Raw genomic sequence first — 25,236 nt, 5'->3', positions numbered from 1 at the left:
CCTCTGTTTTGCGGTACGCCACACCCCTCCCGATCAACAGGACCCCCGTTTCGACCGTAGGAGGTCCGTTTCCTCCGTTCTACGGTACACCACACTCCTCTCGATCAACAGGACCGCTGTTTCGACTGTAGGAGGTCCGTTTCCTCCGTTGTGCGGTACGCCAGGCCTTGTTTCCATCGCCTCTTCCGTCCAAGCCCTCCCGATGAACACGACCACGCATTCCGTTCCGACCCAGCCGCGTTGCCTCCCAATGAACGTGACGCATTCCGTTGCCTCCCCATGAACACGACGACGACGCTGTTTCTCCGTTCCGACCCAGCCATGTCAACGAGCCCTCGCCGAACTGTTGCGCGAGTAGGCGTTCGAGACCCCGCCCGTATGTACACATACGTGGCCGTATTTTTTTCTTGCACCCTGGCCGCTGTACGTACGTGTACATGCTACGTGCGCGCCTCTACTACGACACGTGCGCGCCTCTACTACGACACATGCGCGCCTCTACATCGACCAGTATGTACGTACACGTTCGCGACTAGAATGACAATGCTATGTACGCTTCGACCAGGTGGGTCCCGACTGTCAGGCACTTCCTTGCGTGTGAAGATGTAGCTCATGGGTCCCAGCAATCAGGGGCAAACGTTTTTTTCGCGAAATACGGTGGCCCATCCGGTGGGTCCCCGCTGTCAGGTGGAGGAATAATTATTTTGCACGTAATAAGGAGGCACTTCCTTGCTGTGGCCGTGGACCTAGCTGTCAGCCTCTCCACATACAGTCCACGTCCGATGGAAGCCGTTCCTTGACCACATTGACCACGCCGCGCTGAGAGCACCAGGGCGGTGGACGACGGCAAGGCCTAGGAAGGGGACGACGGGGAGCCGGGGAAGACGCGGCAGTGGAAGCCCGCGCGGAGAGCAGTACGAGGGTTCACTGGTTCGGCTGCGGTGTGAGGTTGCTGTCGCCGCAGGGCCTGGCCAGCGGTGGGAATAGTAGGGGCGGTGAGGCCTCCGCGGCAGCACATCCGGCCACGGGAGGCAGGAGCATGCAACACGACCAGCGCTGCTTTGGGCGGCTGGAGCAAGAAGACCAGAGGTTGAAGAAGCACTACGGCCGTTGGATGGACATCGTACGATCACTGGAGCTAGAATCGTTCATATTGACTAAAATTGACAAAGGCCCCCATCCCAGTCAACTGAGTAGGCCCACAAGTCAGCCTCCCACCATGGTGGGCCCAGCTAGCAGGGGGAGTATTCATTTTTTTTGTGCGTAATAAGGAGGCATTTCCGGTGGGTCCGAGCTGACAGCGGGGGGAACGTTTGTTTCGCGAAATACGCTGGCCCGTCCGGTGGGTCCGAGCAGTCAGGGGGAAAACGTTTTTTCGCGAAATAAGGTGGCCCGTCCGGTGGGTCCCTGATGTAAGGTGGAGGAATAATTATTTTGCGCGTAATAAGGAGGCACTTCCTTGCGGCCGCCTAGACCCAGTTGTCAGCCTCTCCACGTACAGTAGTCTTCCATGGAAATCGGTCATTGACCACGTTGACCACGCTGCGCCGAGAGCACCAGGGCGGTGGTCTGGATGACGGCAAGGCCTAGGAAGGGGACGACGCGGAGCCGGGGAAGACGCAGTAGTGGAAGCCCGCGCGGAGAGGAGTACGAGGGTTCACTGTTTCGGCTGCGGTGTGAGGCTGCCATCGCCGCAGAATAATAGGGGGTGTGGGTCAGTAGAGGGATGGCCTGGCCAGCGGTGGGAGTAGTAGGGGGCGGTGAGGCCTCCGCCGAATCACAGCCGGCCACGGGAGGCAGGAGCACGAGGCACGACCGGCGCTGGTTTGGGCGACCGGAGCCGGGGAAGAAGCACTACAGCCGATGGATGGACATCGTATGGTCACTGGAGCTAGAATCGTGCATATTGACTAAGTTGACAAAGCCCTCCGTCCCCGTCAACTTAGTAGGCCCACAAGTCAGCCTGCCACTATACTGGGTCCCAGCTAACAGGGGGGTATTCATTTTTTGTGCGTAATAAGGAGGCACTTCCTTGCGTGTGAAGATATAGCTGGTGGGTCCGAGCTGTCAACGGCGGTAACGTTTTTTTGGCGAAATACAGAGGCCCTTTTGGTGGGTCCCTGATGTCAGGTGGAGGAATCATTATTTTGCGCGTAATAAGGAGGCATTTCCTTGCGTGCGGCCGTGGACCCAGCTGTCGGCCTCTCCACGTAAAGTCCACTTCAGATGCATGTCGGTCGTTGACCACGTTGACCAGGCCGCGCCGAGGGCACCAGGGCGGTGGACAACGGCGAGGCCTAGTAAGGGAACGACACGGAGGAATGGAAGACTCGGCAGTTGTTTCCTACGCGGAGGGGAGTACGACTGTACGAGGGTTTACTGGTTCGTCTGCCGTCGCCGGAGAATAACAACAGGTGTGGGTGAGTAGAGGGATGGCTAGGCCAGCGATGGGAGTACGGTGGGGCGGTGAGGCCTGCGCGGCAGCAGAGCCGACCGCGGGGAGGAGGGAGCAGGCAGTCCCACCGGCGCCTGTTTGAGTGGCTGGAGCAGGAAGAGCAGAGATTGAAGAAGTACGACAGCCGTTGGATGGCCATCCAACAGTCACTGCTTGTGCGTCAACCTTTTTTTTAGGAAAGCCTCAAATCTGTGGAAAACAGCATACAACCCATCTGCCATTATTTCTAATAATTTACAGCCCATTTGCTAATTATTAAGGTTTTTTTGGAGCCCATATTCTTTTTGTTAGCATTACAGCCCATATTGTGGCCACGGTTAAAAAATTATACGAAATTTTGCATATTTCGGTGCGGTCCGAACTGTTTTTAATCCCGAAATTTCGACTCACACTCAAACTGATTTTAAAAATAAGTGTATATCAATATAAAATCCAACAAATTCTCCACGCATAAAAATTAATGTAGTTTCAAATCTTGAAATGAAAAAAATATATTTGCTACTAATTGTCGGTTTGATGTGTTTTAAAAATGTACAGCTAAAAGGATCGAGAAGAGGTGTCTAGAGGGGGGGTGATTAGACACTAAGTGCCAAAAGTTGCAGTTTTTAATATTCTTAAGTTTAACTGGAGTTTAAGCACAAGTTTAACAAACACAATACATATCAAGCAAGCATGCAATGAGTATATGAGCAGCGGAAAGTAAAGCATGCAACTTGCAAGAACGTAAAGAGAAGGGTTTGGAGTATTCAAACGCAATTGGAGACACAGATGTTTTTATTGTGGTTCCGATAGGTGGTGCTATCGTACATCCACGTTGATGGAGACTTCAACCCACGGAGCCTAACGGTTGCGCGAGTCCACGGAGGGATCCACCCACGAAGGGTCCACGAAGAAGCAACCTTATCTATTCCATCATGGTCGTCGCCCATGAAGGACTTGCCTCACTAGCGGTAGATCTTCACGAAGTAGGTGATCTCCTTGCCCTTACAAACTCCTTGGTTCAACTCCACAATCTTGTTGGAGGCTCCCAAGCGACACCTAGCCAATCTAGGAGACACCACTCTCCAAGAAGTAACAAATGGTGTGTTGATGATGAACTCCCTGCTCTTGTGCTTCAAATGATAGTCTCCCCAACACTCAACTCTCTCTCACAGGATTTGGATTTGGTTGAAAGAATATTTGAGTGGAAAGCAACTTGGGGAAGGCTAGAGATCAAGATTCATATGGTTGGAATGGAATATCTTGACCTCAACACATGAGTAGGTAGTTCTCTCTCAGAAAATGTGTATTGGAAGTGTAGGTATGTTCTGATGGCTCTCTCCATGAATGAAGAGTGGGTGGAGGGGTATATATAGCCTCCACACAAAATCTAACCGTTACACACAATTTGCCAAACTTGGTGGGACGAATGGTTAAACTCGGTCAGACCGATTGAGCAAACCTAGTGACCGTTAGAATTTTCAGTGGGACTGAGATGCAACTCGGTAGGACCGATATGGTTAGGGTTAGGGCATAATGTAATCTCGCTGTGACCGATTAAACAAACTCAGTGGGACCGACTTTGGTAATAAGATAACCAGGGAGTTGGTCAGGCAAACTCGGTGAGACCGATTACACACACTCGGTGGGACCGATTTTGCTAATAAGCTAACCAGAGGGTTTGCATTGTAATCTCGGTAGTACCGATTGCTCAAACTCGGTGAGACCGATTTTGGTAATGGACATACACAGAGAGATTACAATCCCATCTCGGTGAGACCGAGATCCCTATCGGTGAAACCGATTTGCTAGGGTTTGTGGCAGTGGCTATGACATCTGAAACTCGGTGGCGCCGGATAGAAAGAATCGATGGGGCCGAGTTTGACTTTTGGTTTAGGTCATATGTGGATGTGGGAAGGTAGTTGAGGGTTTTGGAGGATATCTCTAAGCACTTTGAGCAAGCAAGCCATTAAGCAACACCTCATCCCCTCTTGATAGTATTGGCTTTTCCTATAGACTCAATGTGATCTTGGATCACTAAAATAGAAAATGTAGAGTCTTAATCTTGAAGCTTGAGCCAATTCTTTGTCCTTAGCATCTTGAAGGGGTTCCACATCCTCTAGTCCATGCCACTCCATTGTTGAACTTATCTGAAACATACTAGATAAAAGTGTTAGTCCAACAAGAGATATGTTGACATTAATTACCAAAACCACCCAGGGAGCACTTGTGCTTTCAATCTCCCCCTTTTTGGTAATTGATGACAACACACATCAAAGCTTTAGATAAAGATATAGAGAATAGCAAGTAAAGCTTTGGAAAGACATGTAACATGCATAGGTTCCCCCTACATGTATGCAATCATGTGAATATTGAATATATGAGCATGTGAATGCGTAAACATGACAGAGTAAGCAATGTGTTACATGTATCTTGGCTATATGCATCAGAGCAAATGATGTGAATATGAGAAATGTACCTTCATGCTCATGAGTCCTTCTTGCAAACAGTATGTACATCAGCAAGAACTTCTCATTCACATGACTGAGATGCATATACTTACCTTGTGGTCTTGAGTTGGCTTAGGATGGGATGAACCTGCGCAAACAAGGTTAAATAACACAGATACACCTACTAACCAGAGCAAACAAGAGAAACCACAAGAGAACCAAGACTGGGATGACATTTAGAGTGAGTACTAAGTACCACATTGGATATAGACATGTCCCCAAAGGTAAAGATATGCAATAAAATCAGAAATTTCCTTCCCTTAGATGTCTTGCTCCCCCTGAATCTGCATGGGATATTGGGAGAAGATAGGGAACAGAAAATCAGAGCAACAGAAAAGAAACAACAGAGCTTGAGCTAAAACAAGCAAACAAACATGTCTTTCCCCTCTTAAAGACATGTGACATCTCTCCTCTTGAACACCAAGCATCTGGTGTCTTTGATGATATTACTTTCTCCTTGTTGAGAAACTCTCTCCCCCTGGGTATTCTCTCTTTCTCCCCCTATAAGAAAGATTAAGCTTTGATGTGATCTCTCTCTTCCCCTTTGACATCAATTTCCAAGAAGGGCTCTTCTGGACATGTGATACAAATAGGTTGGTCCTCGAGTCACAGAGCAAAGCAGCATGTCTAATATGATGCTGGTAGAGGACAAGAATCATTGAGTGGAGCTAGAGCAAACAAAAATCAGGGATAAGTGGCAAGTTGGTTTTCCTGTGGTGGAATCGGTGACTCCGAGTTGTGTGCTTCGGTTGCACCGAAAGATTTCGGTTGGGCCGAAGAGAACAAACCGATGTGACCGAGTTCATCAGAGTGAAACCACTTGTCACCTCAGCTCACTAGACAAGTAAGATCTCACAAGGATATGCAAGGAATTTACTGAAAGATTTGCAATGAATTGGATGCAGAAAATGCAGAACAAAAAGAAAAGACAAGAAAAGATCTAGATGGATTTTTTGAAAGAGTAAACAAATATGCAAGAGACAAATGCAATAACACAGAAAAGAACACAAGAGAACTTTATCTAGAGATGGTCGGCGACAAAGTCACCTATGTTAGAGTATATTGACTTAGGAGTCAAGTGAGATCACTTGATCATAGGTCATACTCATTGTTTAAGCTCAAAATGGGGTTACCATTTTTCATTTAAGCATCTTGATGTATTCACATCTTGTCGAGTTGCTTTGGCTCATGACTTGGAGTAAAGCTTCTCTAAGATGGAATAACATACCTTGGGTGGTGGTGTTGATCTTGCACATGTAGTTGAACTTGTGTGGGTTGCTCAAGGTTGATGTAGTTCATCAAGAGTCGGGAGCACCACTTGGAGTTTGAGTTCATCTACCTACATGGGTTAGCTTTGCAAGGAAGAGCACTTGTGTATCCAAAATGACAATCATGAGACTCAACATAGAATTTGCCAAAGGATATGTTTGAATGGTTTCGTGCTTCCTTGTCTTCAACCACCATTATGTAGAGACTTGGTGATGTAGAAATTGCTCAAGATGTGAGTATGTTGCAATCTCATAGAATTATATTCAACCAAGTACCTACACGGGTTAGATAACATGCAAGGTACAAATATATCCAAGACATATGAATAGCATCATAAGAGAAATATTGAGGATGAGTCATAGGCTCATGCCCCGCATGTATCAAATGAAGTTCCTACTCCAAGTTTGAAGCATCAATGATGTTCAATTCACCTCTCAACCTGCAAAACACTTTCACATCAAGTGGTTTGAATATATCCGCCAATTGCTTATCGGTGCGAACATGCTTAAGGTTAATGTCCCCTTTGGCAACATGATCTTGAATGAAATGATGACGAACTTCAATATGCTTAGTTCGAGAATGTTGCATGAGATTGTGAGCAATCTTAATAGCACTTTCATTGTCACATAGCAATGGAACATGTTTCACATATATCCCATAATCTTTAAGAGTTTGGGTCATCCAAAGTAATTGAGCACAACATGAACCAGCGGCAATGTATTCCGCTTCGGCGGTGGATAAGGATACCGAGTTTTGTTTCTTGGAAGACCAAGACACAAGAGATCAACCAAGGAATTGACAGGTACCCGAAGTGGACTTTCTATCAACCTTGTCTCTGGCATAGTCCGAATCGGAGTAGCCAACAAGATCAAAAGAGGACCTCTTAGGATACCAAATGCCAAAATTTGGTGTATGGATTAGGTATCTCACTATCCTTTTCATAGCCTTAAGCTGACATTCTTTAGGAGCAGCTTGATATCATGCACACATGCACACACTTAGCATAATATCGGGACGAGAGGCACATAGATATAACAATGAACCAGTCATAGAGCGATAAACTTTTTGATCAACCGGTTCACCATCTTTGGTCAAATCAAGATGCCCACTAGTAGGCATGGGTGTAGTCATACCTTTGCATTCTTGCATATTGAACTTCTTGAATAAGTCCTTGGTGTACTTCGTTTGAGAGACAAAGGTACCTTCCTTAGTTTGCTTGATTTGCAAACCGAGAAAGAATTTGAGTTCACTCATCATAGACATCTCAAACTTCTCCGACATTAGCTTTCCAAACTTCTCACTAAAATGGGGGTTAGTTGAACCAAATATGATATCATCAACATAAATTTGGCACACAAATAGTTCTCCATTAACCCTTTTAGTAAAAAGAGTAGAATTAATTTTACCAATTTCAAAGCCTTTTCCAATAAGGAACTTATCAAGCATTTATACCATGCTCTAGGAGCTTGTTTAAGACCATAAAGGGCTTTGTGAAGTTTGTAAACATGATTAGGTTTCTTAGGATTGACGAAGCCGGGAGGTTGCTTAACATAAACTTCCTCCTCAATTTTGCCATATAGAAAAGCACTTTTAATGTCCATTTGGTACGAGGTGATATCATGGTGATTAGCATAAGCAAGTAAGATGCGAATGGACTCAAGTCTAGCAATGGGAGCATATGTCTCACCATAGTCCATACCTTCAACTTGTGTGTAGCCTTGGGCGACGAGACGTACTTTGTTGCGAACCACTTGTCCATCTTCATCTTGCTTGTTGCGAAACACCCATTTGGTACCAATGATGTTGTAGTTGTTGTCGGGCTTCTCGACCAATGTCCACACTTGATTTCTCTCAAAGTTGTGTAGCTCTTCATGCATAGCATTTATCCAATCCGAATCCTTCAATGCTTCTTCAACCTTCACATAGGTTCAATTCTAGAGATGAATGAGTAATGTTCACAAAAGTTAGCTAAACGAGTTTTAGAGCGAGTGATTCTCCCGGTTTGGATACCATTGTAGATTTGCTCGACGGGATGATCTTTGGCAATTCTTGTTCGAACTCGTGAAAGCTTTTGCTTGGATCGGGGTGGAACATCCTCTTCATCTTATGCTTCTTCTTGGCCTTCTTCATTGTTGACGTTGTCGTTCTCTTGTCGTGGTGGAGAAGGAGGTTGTTGATGTTCATCTTGGTGTACTTCCTCATTTTCTTCATTTTGGCGTGTCCCACTTGTGGATGCTTCCATATCAACTCTTGGTTCACCTTGTCGTGAGGTAGAAGCCTCCACTTGGACGGACGAGGTACTCTCCTTCACTTCCGTTGGACGAATCTTGCCAATGGACAAGTCTTGAATTGCTTCCGAAGGGTCTTTGTCTCCTACATCAATTGGCAATCGCTCTACTTGCGAGCCGTTAGATTCATCAAACTTCACATCTACCGTCTCTTCAACCTTTCGGGTGAAATTGTTGTAGACACGGTAAGTGTGAGAGTTTGAGCCATAACCAAGTAGGAAACCTTCATGAGATTTAGGAGCAAATTTAGAATGACGATGCTTATCAAGAATGTAGCACTTTGGGCCGAATACTCAAAAGAATCCAACTTGGGGTTTGTCAGCGGTGAGGAGCTCGTATGCCGTCTTGCCGAGTTGCTTGTGAAGATACAAGCGATTTGTTGCATGACAAGCTGTCTCAACCGCTTCCGCCCAAAAGTGTTTTGGCGTCTTGTACTCATCAAGCATCGTTCTTGCCATCTCGATAAGAGTCCGGTTCTTCCTCTCAACAACTCCATTTTGTTGAGGTGTGTACGTAGCCGAGAACTCGTGTGAAATCCCTTCTTCGTTAAGAAAGGTGTCCACATTTGCGTTCTTGAATTCTGTTCCGTTGTCGCTCCGAACCTTCTTGATCTTCACGTCAAACTGATTTTGGGCCTTCCTAGCGAAGTTTTTGAAGATCTTTTGGACCTGCGATTTGTCATCAAGAAAGAACACCCACGTAAATCTTGAAAAATCATCAACTATGACTAGACCAAATGAGTTACCACCGAGACTCTTGTAGGCATTTGAACCAAAGAGATCCATGTGAAGTAGCTCGAGTGGTCTTCTTGTGGTCATGATGTTCTTCGCGCGGTGACTTCCTCCAACTTGTTTCCTTGCTTGAAAATCACTACAAAGTCTATCGTTGTCAAATATGACATCTTTTATTCCAAGGATATGATCACCTTTAATAAGCTTATCAAGATTTTGCATACCAACATGACCTAGTCTTCTATGCCACAACCAGCCTTTAGAAGATTTAGCAATTAAGCAAGTTTTAGGTTGAGCCTTTTTAGTGAAATCAACAATGTAAAGATCTCCTCTACGTATACCAGTAAAGACCATTTTATGATTGTCTCTACGAAACACTTGGCAATCTACTTCAGTGAATAGGACATTGAAACCGAAATCAGCAAGTCTGGAAACTGAAAGTAAATTGTATCCAAGGGATTGAACGAGCATGACATTTTGTATGGAGCTATAATGTGAGATGGCCACCTTACCAAGGCCAACCACCTTACCCTTTGAATTATCACCAAAAGTGACATATTTTAGAGGGCCGTCTTTTTCAGCAAGCTCATGGAACATATCTTCATCTCCGGTCATATGATCAGTACATCCACTATCAAGGACCCATTCCTTTCCTCCAGCCATGTAGCCGCGAAGATTTTCCATAAGATCAAAATGCCTCATTGCATCATCAAGATCATAGTCACTATCATCATCTTCATCATAGTATCCATGTTCAACATCATCTTGTGATTGATCAATTCCTAGAGAGGGTAATTCATTAGATAAACTAGACATCCACCCGTGCCACTGCACGGGCTAGTTATTTTGGAAAACACGTGAAAATAGAAGTATTGATAGCATTTATGGGATGTTAAATTTCTTATGAATTTGAAACAGGGAAAAAAATTATAAATCCACCTAAGACATATTATGGTTGAAGACACAACATATAATTTCTTCATGGAAAATATAATTCAATTTGTCAAGAACACTATTACCGAGACAAACAGATTGGTTGCGTCCATGCCAGAATGGTCATAGTGGAGAACTTGACACATAACCAATCCTTGTGAAAATAGGTTAAAAATTCCTTGACCAAGTTACATATACTTCGGTCATCAAACTGTAAATATAATAACTACATATGTGTACTATTTCATGAATTTAGACACATTCTGCCCGTGAAATTGAAAACAAAATACTCTTGCCAGATTTCTTTCTTGGGTATATGGGATGAATCGCATGAAGTTGGCAAATTGGCAAGTTTGTTTATAACATGAATGTGGAGGACCCTAAACCTTAGTCGACCATCTATGAATTGAGTGGAACAATGACAATGACAATAGATAAGAAAGGAAAGCAAAAATTTGAAAACATTATATGACATGGATTTTAACATGTGCGCGCCCACAAACACAAATGTGCATCGATAATGAAAATATGGAGAAAAAATTCAGACTTGGAGAGTCACAAAAAAGATTACCTGCAATTTTTTGATATAGGTATGCATATATGTCGTATTCCATGTATAAGAATATTAAGATCTGGGCCTGATAGCAGCCTTCGAGTCGCAGTTTCAAATGGTATAAGAACCACAAAGGCAGTCAAGCACTTCTAGCATGTACGTCTTCAATTTCCAACATGCCTTTTATTGCACATACTGCAATACAATAAAAAATATTAATGGGCGGTGTTAAGGAAGATTTTTCAAGTCATGGTATCTAGTCAAAGAGCTTCCAGATGGTATATATACGCTACCAAATCTATATTTATTGTAGCCTTTTGAAGTGTTGAATAGGGGCATGACCACAGATGAATATCTAAAAGTCAGTTAATATATGTAGATATAGATTCTTATGATGTTTTCTTACCCCTTTGGATGGAGATATGAGTTATGACCAAAGGTAGCAAGTGTCCCGGTACATAAGTATTTAATCTCAGCTGCAAAATATTGAATTGAAAGATGATTCAGTGTTGTAGCATACACAACATGTGATCAATTTAAATCAGTTCACGCCTTTAAATTGATCTTTTAGTCAAGAAATCAACAACATCAAGTATCATGGGGAGAAAGAAAACATCCGATGGATACTGCTACTAATTTTATGAAAGTAGTACTCTAACAAACCACCAATACATAAAAATTGGTCATAGAGAGCAGCCTCACCAAGTCGACATGCACATCAAATATGATCTCAGGTGCACTATCATCATAGCATAAACCGGTTATGAGTTATGACCATCTAACTAAGTATCATTAAGCATATGAGACGATTGCATACCTCAACATCTTCGTATAGAAATTCTGATTTATCTGGCTTATTGAACTGGACATACAGAAGCAACCCGTGTTGTGTGGCAGAACAACATCCCCAGGTTGCGTCCATGGCCATGCCGATGGAGAGTGCTGGGCCGCCAGTAGTATTGCTGCCTACAGCCTGTGGCCTAACTGACCGGCCGCCCGGGCTTTTGGACATGGATTAGTCACTGATGATCTGATAGATCCGTTTTTCTCCCTGTCGACAATGGTATTGCCAATTATGTACCCGTGTCCCCAGCCTCAATATAATCTCTGTTGCTCCTACAATGGCGGCCAGCAGTTACAGATGGATGATGCTGATCATGGTGCATGACGTCGTTGGAGAATAGAAGTAAGAAGAGAGAGCGCCCATGGATAAATAATAAAAATCAATAGACCCTGGATGGCGATCCCTCATCATTATAAGCCATCTAGTGTTCCAGAACGGATCAAGGCGGCTGATGAGGCAATCAATAGACCATGTGTTCTTCTTCTCGGATGAAATTCAGCACATGTGGGAGAAGCCAACGATATAGTAGGAAGAAATTAGAGGAGGATCCGGGAGGCGCCAAATCAGAGGAGGATCGGGGAGGCGCCATTTGCCGCCGATCGAACTCACTTCCACCAGTTTGCTAGGGATCGTGGGTTGGGAGGTTAGCAGCGAGGAGAGCTATGCGTGAGGGATAACAGAATAGGGATCGTAGACTCTCTTTTTTTGGGGTGCAGAGTCCTTTTTTTTCAGGTCCAGTCTTGATTTTAACTGTACGGCTCAAAACAATTATGGTACAATCCAAAGAGGCCCGAGGGAGGAGACCGGGTTGAGGGCCAACCGGTTTGATTTTGAGAGATTTTTTTGTATAGTTTTTTTAGAGATCGGTAGAGGGATTTTTTTCTTGAAGGTGGGATAGATTGTTAGGACTCTTTGAGGCACTTCATCCAATGGCTGAAGATTTATAATTTCCAGATCTAACGGACTATTTATTGTGTTTTCTAGGATTAACGTGGAGGGTTGATTAGTGCTTCCAATTAGTAAATATAAGATGATCATCACAATGGTTACCTTTATGAATTCTAATAGCTTCGGATATGATATCGCTAATGATTCCAATATTTCCTTTAGCACGCATGGGATTGGTAAGCTCAAATAGACAATCACCAAAACTAGGATCACTAGAGTTCATCTTACTCAAAGCAATAGACTTATGGAGAATTTCATCTAAATTTTTCAAGGAATAATCTGGAAATCGTTCCTCAAGAAATTTCCATATAGTATAGACACAATCAAGAGTAGGCAAACTAGCAATCAAATTTTTGGGCAATCCTCTTATGATAAGATTGATTGTTCTAAGATTGCGAATCATGTCAAGATCTTCTTCGGGTGTGAGATGCAAGGGATCAATATGAGGTACACAAGGGATAGTAATGTACTTGTTCAAGTGATATTCATTGAAAATCTCAAGCATTTCATTTTTCCACTCATAAAAATACTCTTCATCAAGAATAGGCACTCTATGTCTAAGACTCCCCAAAGTAGACACATCCATCTTCCTCCAAAGGTGTTTAAACCAAGGCAATGGAGACCAAAGCTCTGATACCAATTGAAAGGATCGAGAAGAGGTGTCTAGAGGGGGGGTGATTAGACACTAAGTGCGAAAAGTTGCAGTTCTTAATATTCTTAAGTTTAAGTGGAGTTTAAGCACAAGTTTAACAAACACAATACATATCAAGCAAGCATGCAATGAGTATATGAGTAGCGGAAAGTAAAGCATGCAACTTGCAAGAATGTAAAGAGAAGGGTTTGGATTATTCAAACGCAATTGGAGACATGGATGTTTTTGTCGTGGATCCGATAGGTTGTGCTATCGTACATCCACGTTGATGGAGACTTCAACCCACGGAGGCTAACGGTTGCGCGAGTCCACGGAGGGCTCCACCCACGAATGGTCCACGAAGAAGAAACCTTGTCTATTCCATCATGGTCATCGCCCACGAAGGACTTGCCTCACTAGCGGTAGATCTTCACGAAGTAGGCGATCTCCTTGCCCTTACAAACTCCTTGGTTCAACTCCACAATCTTGTTGGAGGCTCCCAAGTGACACCTAGCCAATCTAGGAGACACCACTCTCCAAGAACTAACAAATGGTGTGTTGATGATGAACTCCTTGCTCTTGTGCTTCAAATGATAGTCTCCCCAACACTCAACTCTCTCACAGAATTTGGATTTGGTGGAAAGAAGATTTGAGTGGAAAGCAACTTGGGGAAGGCTAGAGATCAAGATTCATATGGTTGGAATGGAATATCTTGACCTCAACACATGAGTAGGTAGTTCTCTCTCAGAAAATGTGTATTGGAAGTGTAGGTATGTTCTGATGGCTCTCTCCATGAATGAAGAGTGGGTGGAGGGGTATATATAGCCTCCACACAAAATCTAACCGTTACACACAATTTGCCAAACTCGGTGGGACCGATTGAGCAAACCTAGTGACCACTAGAATTTTTGGTGGGACTGAGATGCAACTCGGTAGGACCGATATGGTTAGGGTTAGGGCATAACGTAATCTTGGTGTGACCGATTACACAAACTCGGTGGGACCGATTTTGGTAATAAGCTAACCAGAGAGTTGGTCAGGCAAACTCGGTGAGACCGATTACACAAACTCGGTGGGACTGATTTTGCTAATAAGCTAACCAGAGGGTTTGCATTGTAATCTCGGTATTACCGATTGCTCAAACTCGGTGAGACCGATTTTGGTAATGGACATACACAGAGAGATTACAATCCCATCTCGGTGAGACCGAGATCCCTATCGGTGAAACCGATTTGCTAGGGTTTGTGGCAGTGGCTATGACATCTGAAACTCGGTGGAGCCGGATAGAAAGAATCGGTGGGGCCGAGTTTGACTTTTGGTTTAGGTCATATGTGGATGTGGGAAGGTAGTTGAGGGTTTTGGAGCATATCACTAAGCACTTTGAGCAAGCAAGCCATTAAGCAACACCTCATCTCCTCTTGATAGTATTGGCTTTTCCTATAGACTCAATGTGATCTTGGATCACTAAAATAGAAAATGTAGAGTCTTGATCTTGAAGCTTGAGCCAATTCTTTGTCCTTAGCATCTTGAAGGGGTTCCACATCCTCTAGTCCATGCCACTGCATTGTTGAACTTATCTGAAACATACTAGGTAAAAGTGTTAGTCCAACAAGAGATATGTTGACATTAATTACCAAAATCACCCAGGGAGCACTTGTGCTTTCAATAGCCCATTTCTCATAACTGATGGGCCATTTTTTCGGCCAGCCGCATGAAAGCTCTCCTCGTCTTGAAAAATTTGCAGCCCAACAGGCCTGACAAAGCGACTTACTTGGCAAATCACAAAAAAACTGGGCTGTGGCCATGGACCCAGCTGTCAGCCTCTCCTTGTACAGTACTCTTCCGATGGAATGTCGTTAACCACGTTGACCATGCTGCGCCGAGAGCACCAAGGCAGTGGACGACGGCGAGGCCTAGGAAGGGGACGACGCGGAGCCGGGGAAGACGCGGCAGTGGATGCCCACGCGGAGAGGATTACGAGGGTTCACTGGTTCGGCTTTGGTGTGAGGCTGCCGTCGCCGCAGAATAACAGGGGGAATGGGTGAGTGGAGGGATGGCCTGGCCAGCGGTGGGAGCAGTATGGGGATGGTGAGGCCTCCGTGGTAGCACAGCCGTCCATGGGAGGCAGGAGCATGCGGTACGACCGGCGCTGCTTTGGGCGGCTGTGGCAAGAAGACCAGAGGTTGAAGAAGCACTACGGCTGTTGGATGGACATCGTTGACCACGCCGCGCCGAGAGCACCAGGGCAGTGGAGGACGGCGAGGCCTACGAAGGGAATGACACGGAGCCGGGGAAGGCACGGCAGTGGCTTCCCACGCGATGGAGAGTACGAGGGTTGACTGGTTCGACTGTCGTCGCTGGAAAATAACAGGAGGTGTGGGTGAGTAGAGGGATAGACAGTCCAGGGATGTGAGTATGATGGGGCCGTGAGGCCTTCCCGGTAGCACTGCCGGCCACGGGAGGCGGGAGCAGGCGGTTCTGACGGCGCTGGTTTGGGCGGCTGGGGCAGGAGGATCAGAGACTAAAGAAGCACGATTGCCGTTAGATTGACATCTAACGGTCTGACACTGGTAGAGTTGATTGTTGACTAAGTTCCTTTTTTGAGAAACCTTGTGTACGCATGAACTTAGTAGGCCCACAAGTCAGCCTCCAAATCTATGGCAGACAACATAAAGCCCATTTGTTATTTTTTATAATTTGCATCCCATTTGCTAATTCTTAAGTAATTTATTACAGCCCATTTTCTGCCAGGACCACGGTCAAAAAGTCCAAGCATATTTTGCATATTGTATTGGATGAAATAACTGTTTGACTCAGAGTGTATCCAACCTACTAAATTCGAAGATCACGGCATTTCTAAATCATAATCATATATAAAGGTGGAATAAATCTTTGTTGTGGTTTTGAAGAAATAAATAACAAAACGTATAATTATCTGTGGATATTTGTAATGGAATACAAATTGGATTTGAATTTAGTTTGCCAGGTCCCAGGGCAAACGTGAATGCTAATTCTCCCAAGTTTTGAATGAAGCGGCTAAACACCCACTATAATTTGTGGGCTGCTCGAAGCAAGTGTTTGCGAGATGGAAATTACTTTACACTGCTGTCTATAGGGGTAGACTAGTAACTTCAATCAGACGTGACACGACGGCCTCTGAGCCCATTCAGACACGGTGGGCGCCAAACATGGGCGGCAAAACTCATTTGATTCAAGCTCGTACGAAAGACCTCTGTTTCTCCCTCCTTTCCCCATTCATACACGGTGGGCGGCAAAACAAACTCTCCTCGTCCAAAATAGATGTAGGCTAATATTTTAAATAGGGGCAGATGTGTAACTTCCATCAGACGTGACACAACCGCCCTACCTGTCAGCCCCGTTCATACACCGTGGGCGCCAACCGTGGGCGGCAAAACACCCTCTCCTCGCCTTAAATAGTTACCGGCAAATATTTGGGAGATGCTAGATTACCGTCCTATCCCCAACCGACGCAATGTCCGAAATTTTAAATAGGGGGTAAGTTCGTAACTTTCCCCCATTTCAGAGAAGCGCGTCCCAAAGTTTGAGATCCCCCCTCCCCTCCATTTCCCCATTCATACACCAGCGGCGGCACGACAACCTCCGCACTGCGGCCAGCCTCCTCCGTCCGCCACCGCATCCTCCACCTTGCCGGAGCCGCTACCCCTACCCCGTCGTCCACTGCAAGAGAAGGACGTCTCTCATCCACGGCGCTGGACCAGGATCCTTTCATCGCCTCCTCTCGCTTCATCGGTGCCGTCATCCACCTTGTCATTGCCGCTCCTACGACCGCCTCGTCCACGGCAACAGGATATATCCCCCAACCCGGTCGTCTGCCGTCTAAAGTCTTCTTCCCCGCCACCGACAGCCATCGCACCCGCAGCACCCTCAACGTATCAGCATAGGCCTACACGGCGTCGCAAGAGAGCTGGTACTCTTCCATATGTGCTTAAGTTATTGATCTCACCTGGAAAATAGATCGTAATTTGTTTACTGTACTTTTCTTGTCCGTACCAAATCGTAGTGGCTAGTTGAAAGAAAACATTGGTTGCGAAGTAGCTTTGTTCGGTTTGCACCTTCAGATCCGCCATGGCATGGGCACTATACTCGTAAAGCTTATGGTCCCCCCCCTTTATATTCACTACCATCATCGTAGGTGCTTCATGTCGTGCTAGCACTGCTCCTCAAGACCTCACCCCAAAGCTTACGTGTTGAAATACGAATCTGATATGATGCTCATATCACTAAAACAGAGAACGTTTAATTGGTCACCTAATGTTCCTATATTTATTTCAAAAAGCATGTGCGCCACCCACTGGTCCAGCTAGTTCCACTTTCCTGATTTTTCTCTTGATGCTTAGGGTTTTCCCCTTTTATCTACTCTACTATGATCTGCGTAGGTGCTTTCTGTCGTACTAGCATTACTCCACCCTTCAAGCTAAACAACACAACACTCAGAATTCGAAAGCTTAGTTGTTCAAATATGATTGTGATATGATACTGATATTAGTTAACCGACACATTTAATTGGTTAGCTAAAGGTCCCACTTGAGTTTCCAAATGCATGTCGCGACATATAGAGAGACAGCATAATTGCATTTCTTTGTCACTTGTTGACCATACTTTCTTGTCCATACCAAATCTTAGTTGTTATTTCAAAGCAAACATCGGTTGCTAACTACCCTTTGCGCGGTTTGCAGCTTCAGATCTGCCATCCCACTGCCACGGTCAACAATGTACTCATCATGCTTATGTTTTGCCCATTTTATGATGACCACAATCAGCCTACGTGGTTCGTGTCATAATAGCACTGCTCCACCCATCGAGCTAAACAAGCTTAGTTGTACAAATTCGTATCTGATATTATTGCTGATATTAGTAAAACTGAGAGATGTTTAATTGGTTATCTAAATGTTCCTACTTTAGTTTCGAAATGGATGTGAGCCACATATGGAGAGACCGAAAAGAATAGTATTTCTCTGTGGGCTCTGGTTCATCATGGGTGGCCAACCAACATTGTATTAAAAGACTTGTAATATCTTCAATCTGCTTGCTCTTCTGCTCTTATTTAAGATGATACTCTTCTCTTGTGGTCGACTGGTCAGGTCGAGTTGTTCTCCCTTAGTATATTTTGAATCTGTCAGGTCAGGTCGACTTGTTCCTCTTTACTATATGTTGAAGCTATCATCTGTGAATTGTCATCACTTCTGGAGCTCTCATATTTTGAGTAGTAGGCCACATTATATTAATGCACACAACAAATTACAGCATGCATGGCATCTTTTAAAAGAATTGCAGAGATAGCACAAAGGGGTTTACAGGGAGGCAGTATTGGATTAGAATCACTTCTGCATTACAAAGAAAATCTCACTTGTTTTTATGTTTTCATGCATGTCAGATATTGAACATTATCAAAATGAATATGAGACTGGGCGCGCGAGAGGAATATTGTGAAACGATCCACTGCCTAACAAACTTGGCATGGTGGAGGATGGCCTATCTTATTCACCCATCAAGGTGCTTGCTCTAACTTTGCAAAGTTGTATTGTCGCACATATTTTGCTTCTGACCTCTTGCATTACTTCTACTTTGTTACACCATCTGCTTAGTTTAAGCATCATATATGAGTATATGACATACCTATCCATTTTTTGTACCTATTCCATGTGCTGTCACACTATGTTTTTCCAGTCAAATGTTGTTCTTTCGTAATAGGTGTCCAAAAGGAAGAGGGTGAGTGCAGGTCGTCAAGGAGTACAAACTAGGTATTTGGAAAAGGTAGTGATACCTGTTAAATCAGATAGATTAGCAGCCACAGAAAACACAGGCCCAACTGTACCACACTTTACCCCTACTCCAGTGGCCAAACCCCTATTAGAACTGCTGGGAGCCAAGCGTCAGGTACTGTCTATGATATCAATTCAAAATTTGAACTCCTAAATTTCTGCTTGTGCCTTACCTTCTCTCTTGTATGAAAACTAATTTCAGATGAATCTCCTTGCTCAAAGGATCCTACGATCTCAAAACAATAACGGGCTCTGCATTGCTCTTGTCAGTACCTCTCTCCCTTTTGCCTTGTAACGCTGTACTTAATTAATTGCTATTTGATTATGTATCATCAGTATGCACCTGAGCTTCATTATCCTCTGTTTCTTCCAATATTATTTGATCTATATTTACTCTTTGCAAAATGTAGAATAATGGCAACGCTTATAAAGAATTTTCTTTGGGGAATTTATTGAGTTATCCTTCCATCAACATGGAGAAGGGCTTTGTCCAGCCCGTGTTAACATGTAATGTAAGTTCATCCTTCTCAAGCCTTCAAACTTTGTTCTAGTATAGATTAGGATAGGCATCATTTCCTCCACTGTTGTTTGCTTTGCTGCTTACATCTGATTGGATGTTTGCAACAACTACCAATTTCAAATTGTAGTTGTGAAAACATGTTCCTTATGCAGAACAGATCCATTTATTTGCTTATATAATTGTGAAACCTGTTACGTGTCTCCTTGTTTCTCTTTCAGACTCGTATCTCTTACGCCAGGCAGAACTTTAGGGAAGATAGTGAGCCAAACCATCTTGAGGACAGCGAGATGACCCCAAGGTCCTGTCTTGATGAAGACAGTGAGTTGAAGCTACTCACCAGCAGGTGTGAGACAACCTCTGTGCAGTCGCTGCCTCAATCAGTTCGACTTCTTCAGTCTCAACTTAAAGCGGAAAGGCTTGCTTCAGCTCAGCTCTGACTTGAAGTCAAAGATGCAATGAAGATGTCATAGGACTGCCGTGTGCACCATCATGCCTTAAATCTAGTGTTGATGCATCTATCATTGACACAACTGAGGTCTACTCAGCTTCTTCAGCTATTTGGGGGGCCCGACCTGGCCAGGCCTAGTGCCTTCTGAAGTGCTCTCAGTTTTGTATATTCTTTTGTCGGCGCGTTTATTTGCACTGGTGGCGAACTTTGATGCCCAGTGGATGTAATATGTGTGATAGCCGTGATAGCCTAGCGTAAGTTGCTTGCTTATTTATTTCCTTGTTGTCTTGTTTATTTGTTTGCTTCTAGTCATTGCAGTTCTTTTTCCGCGGTTTGCTAGTGGCTGCATTAACCTATTTTTTAAAACTAGGCCATAATAACCGTGGGCTAATATTTACTATAGTGACACTGGGCCTCCTACGGGCCATAGAAACAGTGGGCCTTCTACGGGCCGTAGAAACAATGGGCCTTCTACGGGCTGTAGAGACAATGGGCCTTCTACGGGCCGTAGAAACAATGGGCCTTCTACGGGTCGTATCATCAATGGGCCTTATACGGGCAGTATGATCGATGGCCAAACATGGGCCAATAACAGGCCGCATTATGGCCGTAAACGGGCTAGAGTTGGAATCGTCCGTTCATTGGCCGACCATAACGGGCCATCGTTAATAGGCCGTATTTGATGACGCTATGAAAACGGCCCAACGTTTTAACGGACCACAAACGGGCCGACAGTAACCACGGGCTGAATTTGGCCCACAAGCAGAAAATGACAGCAATGGGCCGTAAGTAAACAAATGCTGGAAATGAGCTCAAGAATAAATGGGCTCTGAGAAGTCCGAAAGATAACATGGGCTGGAAACGGCCCAACGGAATAACGGGCCGTTAATGGGTATAAAGTGATACACTGTTCATCACGGGCCAGTTTCACCATGGGCCGTTAATGGGTGTAAAGTGATACACTGTTCATTATGGGCCAATTTCACCATGGGCCGTTAGTAGGCCAAGAGTTACATAGGGCCTCATATGGGCCGAAAGACATCATGGGCCATACATGGGCTAGAAGTAAAAACGGGCTGGAATCATATTGGATGGCCCAGATGACGCTACTGGGCCTAATTCAGATAGGGCATAACGGGCCTTGGGTTAGCGGGCTGTAAATGGGCTATATTCGAACAGGCCGTTAACAGCTTTCCATGGCCGGCCCGCCAGCTTTTGACCAAGTCAAACGGGCCGGCCTTTACACAGGAATGGGCCTTTGTTGGGCCGTGCCATGTGTCGACGTATCATAGGCGCCTATCTGACCCACTGACGATCTGACACGTGTTTCGTCCGGCTAATAAGAATTTTACACGTGGAAATTTCCCATTGGTCGGGGCTGTTAACGGGTTACCGGATCCAAAACCCAACCCGATAGCTTAACGGCATTCCGTTACGGTGGATGCCACGTGTCGGTCACCCTTGACGAAAGCACTTCTGTGACGCGCGATTTATCGTCATGGAAGTGGACACTTCCGTGATGATAATTTTGGTAATGTCATGGAACACTTCTACGACAGCACGGGTATGACTATCTTGATTCTGTCATAAATTTGTCATGGATGTACATGCATGACAAAAAAAGCGACCTACTATGACAAACACGTATCATCACGGAAGTGTATTTTTTTGTAGTGATACTGCTTGTGCATCCAATCCCTTAAACCCCAAAGTTATTCCAGAAGAGTCCACCATACCTTCCTATATGCGGTATCTACCTGCCGTTCCAAGTAAATTTGTATGTGCCAAACTCTAAACCTTCAAATAAATATTCTGTTTTGTATGCTCGAATAGCTCATGTATCAACCAAGGCTGCCCTTATCTTCCATGTTAGGCGGGTTATTCTCAAGAGGAGTGGACTCCGCTCCTCACTCACGAGAAAATGGCTGGTCACCGGGATGCCCAGTCCCATGCTTTATGCAAACTAAATGAAAAATAATTGCAAACAAAACTCCCCTGGGACCTGATGTATGTTGGAGGCACTCGTTATTTCGAGCAAGCCATGGATTGATGCTTGTTGGTGGAGGGGGAGTATAAACTTTACCATTCTGTTTGGGAACCGCCTATAATGTGTGTGACATGGAACATATCGCCATCTCTTAGTTGTTATGTTGACAATGAAAGTATACGGCTCAAAATATAATTTATCTCTATTTCAAAACCGAGCTCTGGCACCTCTACAAATCCCTACTTCCCGCTGCGAAGGGCCTATCCATTTACTTTTATGTTGAGTCATCACCCTCTTATTAAAAAGCATTTGCTGGAGAGCACAGCTGTCATTTGCATTCATCATTGTTAATTTATATTGGGTATGACTATGATTGGATCTCTTTTACCATGAATTACAATGTCTAGTCGGTCCTTGATCTTTAAAGGTGCTCTGCATTTATGTTTTGCGGTCTCAGAAAGGGCTAACGAGATACCATCTTGTTATATCATATTATCATTGTTTTGTGGAAGTGTTGTCAACCGAGATTTATTATTATTGCTCGCTAGTTGATTATGCTATTGATATGAGTAGTTGTGAGACCCAAGAATTATTGCAAATGTGGTTAGTTATAATCTTTGCTGAAAACCTGAATGTTGGCTTTACATATTTACAACAACAAGAGCAAATAGAGTTCGTAAAAGTTTTTCTTTCTTTCAGTTTGTCAACTGAATTGCTTGAGGACAAGCAAGGGTTTAAGCTTGGAGGAGTTGATACGTCTCCGTCGTATCTACTTTTCCAAACACTTTTTCCCTTGCTTTGGACTCTAACTTGTATGATTTGATTGGAACTAACCCGGACTGACGCTATTTTCAGCAGAATTGCCATGATGTTGTTTTATGTGCAGAAAACAAAAGTTCTCGGAATGACTTGAAACTCCACGGGGTGTCATATAAAAAATAATAAAAAATCCTCACCAAAGATGAAGTCCAGGGGGCCCACACCCTGTCCACGAGGGTGGGGGGCGCCCCCTCCCCCTACCTCGTGGGCCCCCTGAGGCTCCTCCGACGCCAACTCCAACTCTATATATTGGCTTTCGGAGAGAGAAAAATAGGAGAGAAGAAATCATCACGTTTTACGATACGGAGCCGCTGCCAAGCCCTAAAACCTCTCAGGAGGGCTGATCTGGAGTCCATTCGGGGCTCAGGAGAGGGGGATTCGTCGTCGTCGTCGTCATCATCAACCATCCTCCATCACCAATTTCATGATGCTCACCGCCGTGCGTGAGTAATTCCATCGTAGGCTTGCTGGACGGTGATGGGTTGGATGAGATTTATCATGTAATCGAGTTAGTTTTGTTAGGGTTTGAACCCTAGTATCCACTATGTTCTTAGATTGATGTTGCTATGACTTTGCTATGCTTAATGCTTGTCACTAGGGCCCGAGTGCCATGATTTCAGATCTGAACCTATTATGTTTTCATAAATATATGTGTGTTCTTGATCCTATCTTGCAAGTCTATAGTCACCTATTATGTGTTATGATCCGACAACCCCGAAGTGACAATAATCGGGATACTTCTCGGTGATGACCATAGTTTGAGGAGTTCATGTATTCACTATGCGCTAATGCTTTGTTCCGGTTCTCTATTAAAAGGAGGCCTTAATATCCCTTAGTTTCCGATAGGACCCCGCTGCCACGGGAGGGTAGGACAAAAGATGTCATGCAAGTTCTTTTCCATAAGCATGTATGACTATATACGGAATACATGCCTACATTACATTGATGAATTGGAGCTAGTTCTGTGTCACCCTATGTTATGATTGTTACATGATGAACCGCATCCGGCATAATTATCCATCACTGATACGGTGCCTACGAGTTTTCCATATACTGGTTTACGCTTATTTACTTTCCCTTTTCTACTATTACAATCACTACAAAATACCAAAAATATTTACTAATGCTTGCACTACTCTTTTTTTACCATTACCACCACTATCATATTACTGTGCTACTAAACACTTTGCTGCAGATACTAAGTTTCCAGGTGTGGTTGAATTGACAACTCAGCTGCTAATACTTGAGAATATTCTTTGGCTCCCCTTGTGTCGAATCAATAAATTTGGGTTGAATACTCTACCCTCGAAAACTGTTGCGATCCCCTATACTTGTGGGTTATCACACCACCAATGTCTGTGTCAATTTAGATATTTGGGTGTTGCGGGACTATGATGCTGAGACGTGGGGCTTTCAGTACCGGATTAACTTGTCAGCAATGGAGGCATTGCCACCGCTTGATATGAGCATTAAACATCCCCCTAGGATGGCCCTGATCAACGAGCGTGAACTGTTGATCGAGCAGTGTGTTAGTCGTCTGTTGCATTGTGACATTGCTGGTGCGTTTTTAGGAAATGTGAGCAACGAAGATCCTTTGAGCCGCTTTATGTTAACTATGCATCGCCTCCAAGAGATCATAATTACACTTCCATTGTTTGAGGGGTAGGAAGAAGATGCTGTGAACAAGGAGCTTCCATTCGTCATAGTACTGTAAGATGCCAGGCTCCATCTTAATGATTTGGACTAGTTGTGTGTTGTGCTTATGGAGTATCTATGCTGTACGGACTTTTTAGTACTAGTAGAACCGAACATTTTGTTGGGGAACATAGTAATTTCAAAAAAATTCCTATGCGCACGCAAGATCATGGTGATGCATAGCAACAAGAGGGGAGAGTGTTGTCCACGTACCCTCGTAGGCCCAAAGCGGAAGCTTTAGCACAACGCGGTTGCTGTAGTCGTACGTCTTCACGATCCGATGGATCAAGTACCGAATGCACGACACCTCCGAGTTTTGCACACGTTCAGCCCGATGACGTCCCTCGAACTCCGATCCAGATGAGTGTTGAGGGAGAGTTTCGTCAGCATGACGGTGTGGTGACGGTGATGATGTTCTACCGACGCAGGGCTTCGCCTAAGCACCGCTACAGTATTATCGAGGTGGACTATGGTGGAGGGGGGGACCGCACACGGCTAAAAGATCAAATGATCAATTGTTGTGTCTCTAGGGTGCCCTCCTGCCCCCATATATAAAGGAGCAAGGGGGAGGTGTGGCCGGCCTAGAGGAGGAGCGCCAGGAGGAGTCCTACTCCTACCGGGAGTAGGACTCCCTCCCTTTTCCTTGTTGGACTAGGAGTTGAGGGGAAAAGAGGAGGGAGAGAGGAAGGAAAGGGGGGGCGCCACCCCCCTCTCCTTGTCCTATTCGGACTAGGGGGGAGGGGCACGCGGCCCTACCCTGGACGCCTCTCCTCTTCTCCACAAGGCCCACTATGGCCCATTAAGCCCCCGGGGGGTTCCGGT

At 44.7% G+C, this 25,236-nt stretch overlaps 1 pseudogene; it reads left to right on the top strand.

The window, feature by feature from the left end:
- LOC147957761 (F-box protein At5g18160-like) overlaps positions 1-24,433 on the top strand; it is a 63,716-nt pseudogene extending 39,283 nt beyond the window's left edge.
- Positions 24,434-25,236: the final 803 nt, after the last annotated feature.

This window comes from Triticum urartu, chromosome 7A (genome assembly GCF_056163025.1).
Source record: "Triticum urartu cultivar PI428250 chromosome 7A, HENAU_Tu73, whole genome shotgun sequence".
Classification (NCBI taxonomy): domain Eukaryota; kingdom Viridiplantae; phylum Streptophyta; class Magnoliopsida; order Poales; family Poaceae; genus Triticum; species Triticum urartu.
The sequence above is the reverse complement of the archived record's forward strand: the minus strand, read 5'-3'. Positions and strand labels throughout refer to the sequence as shown.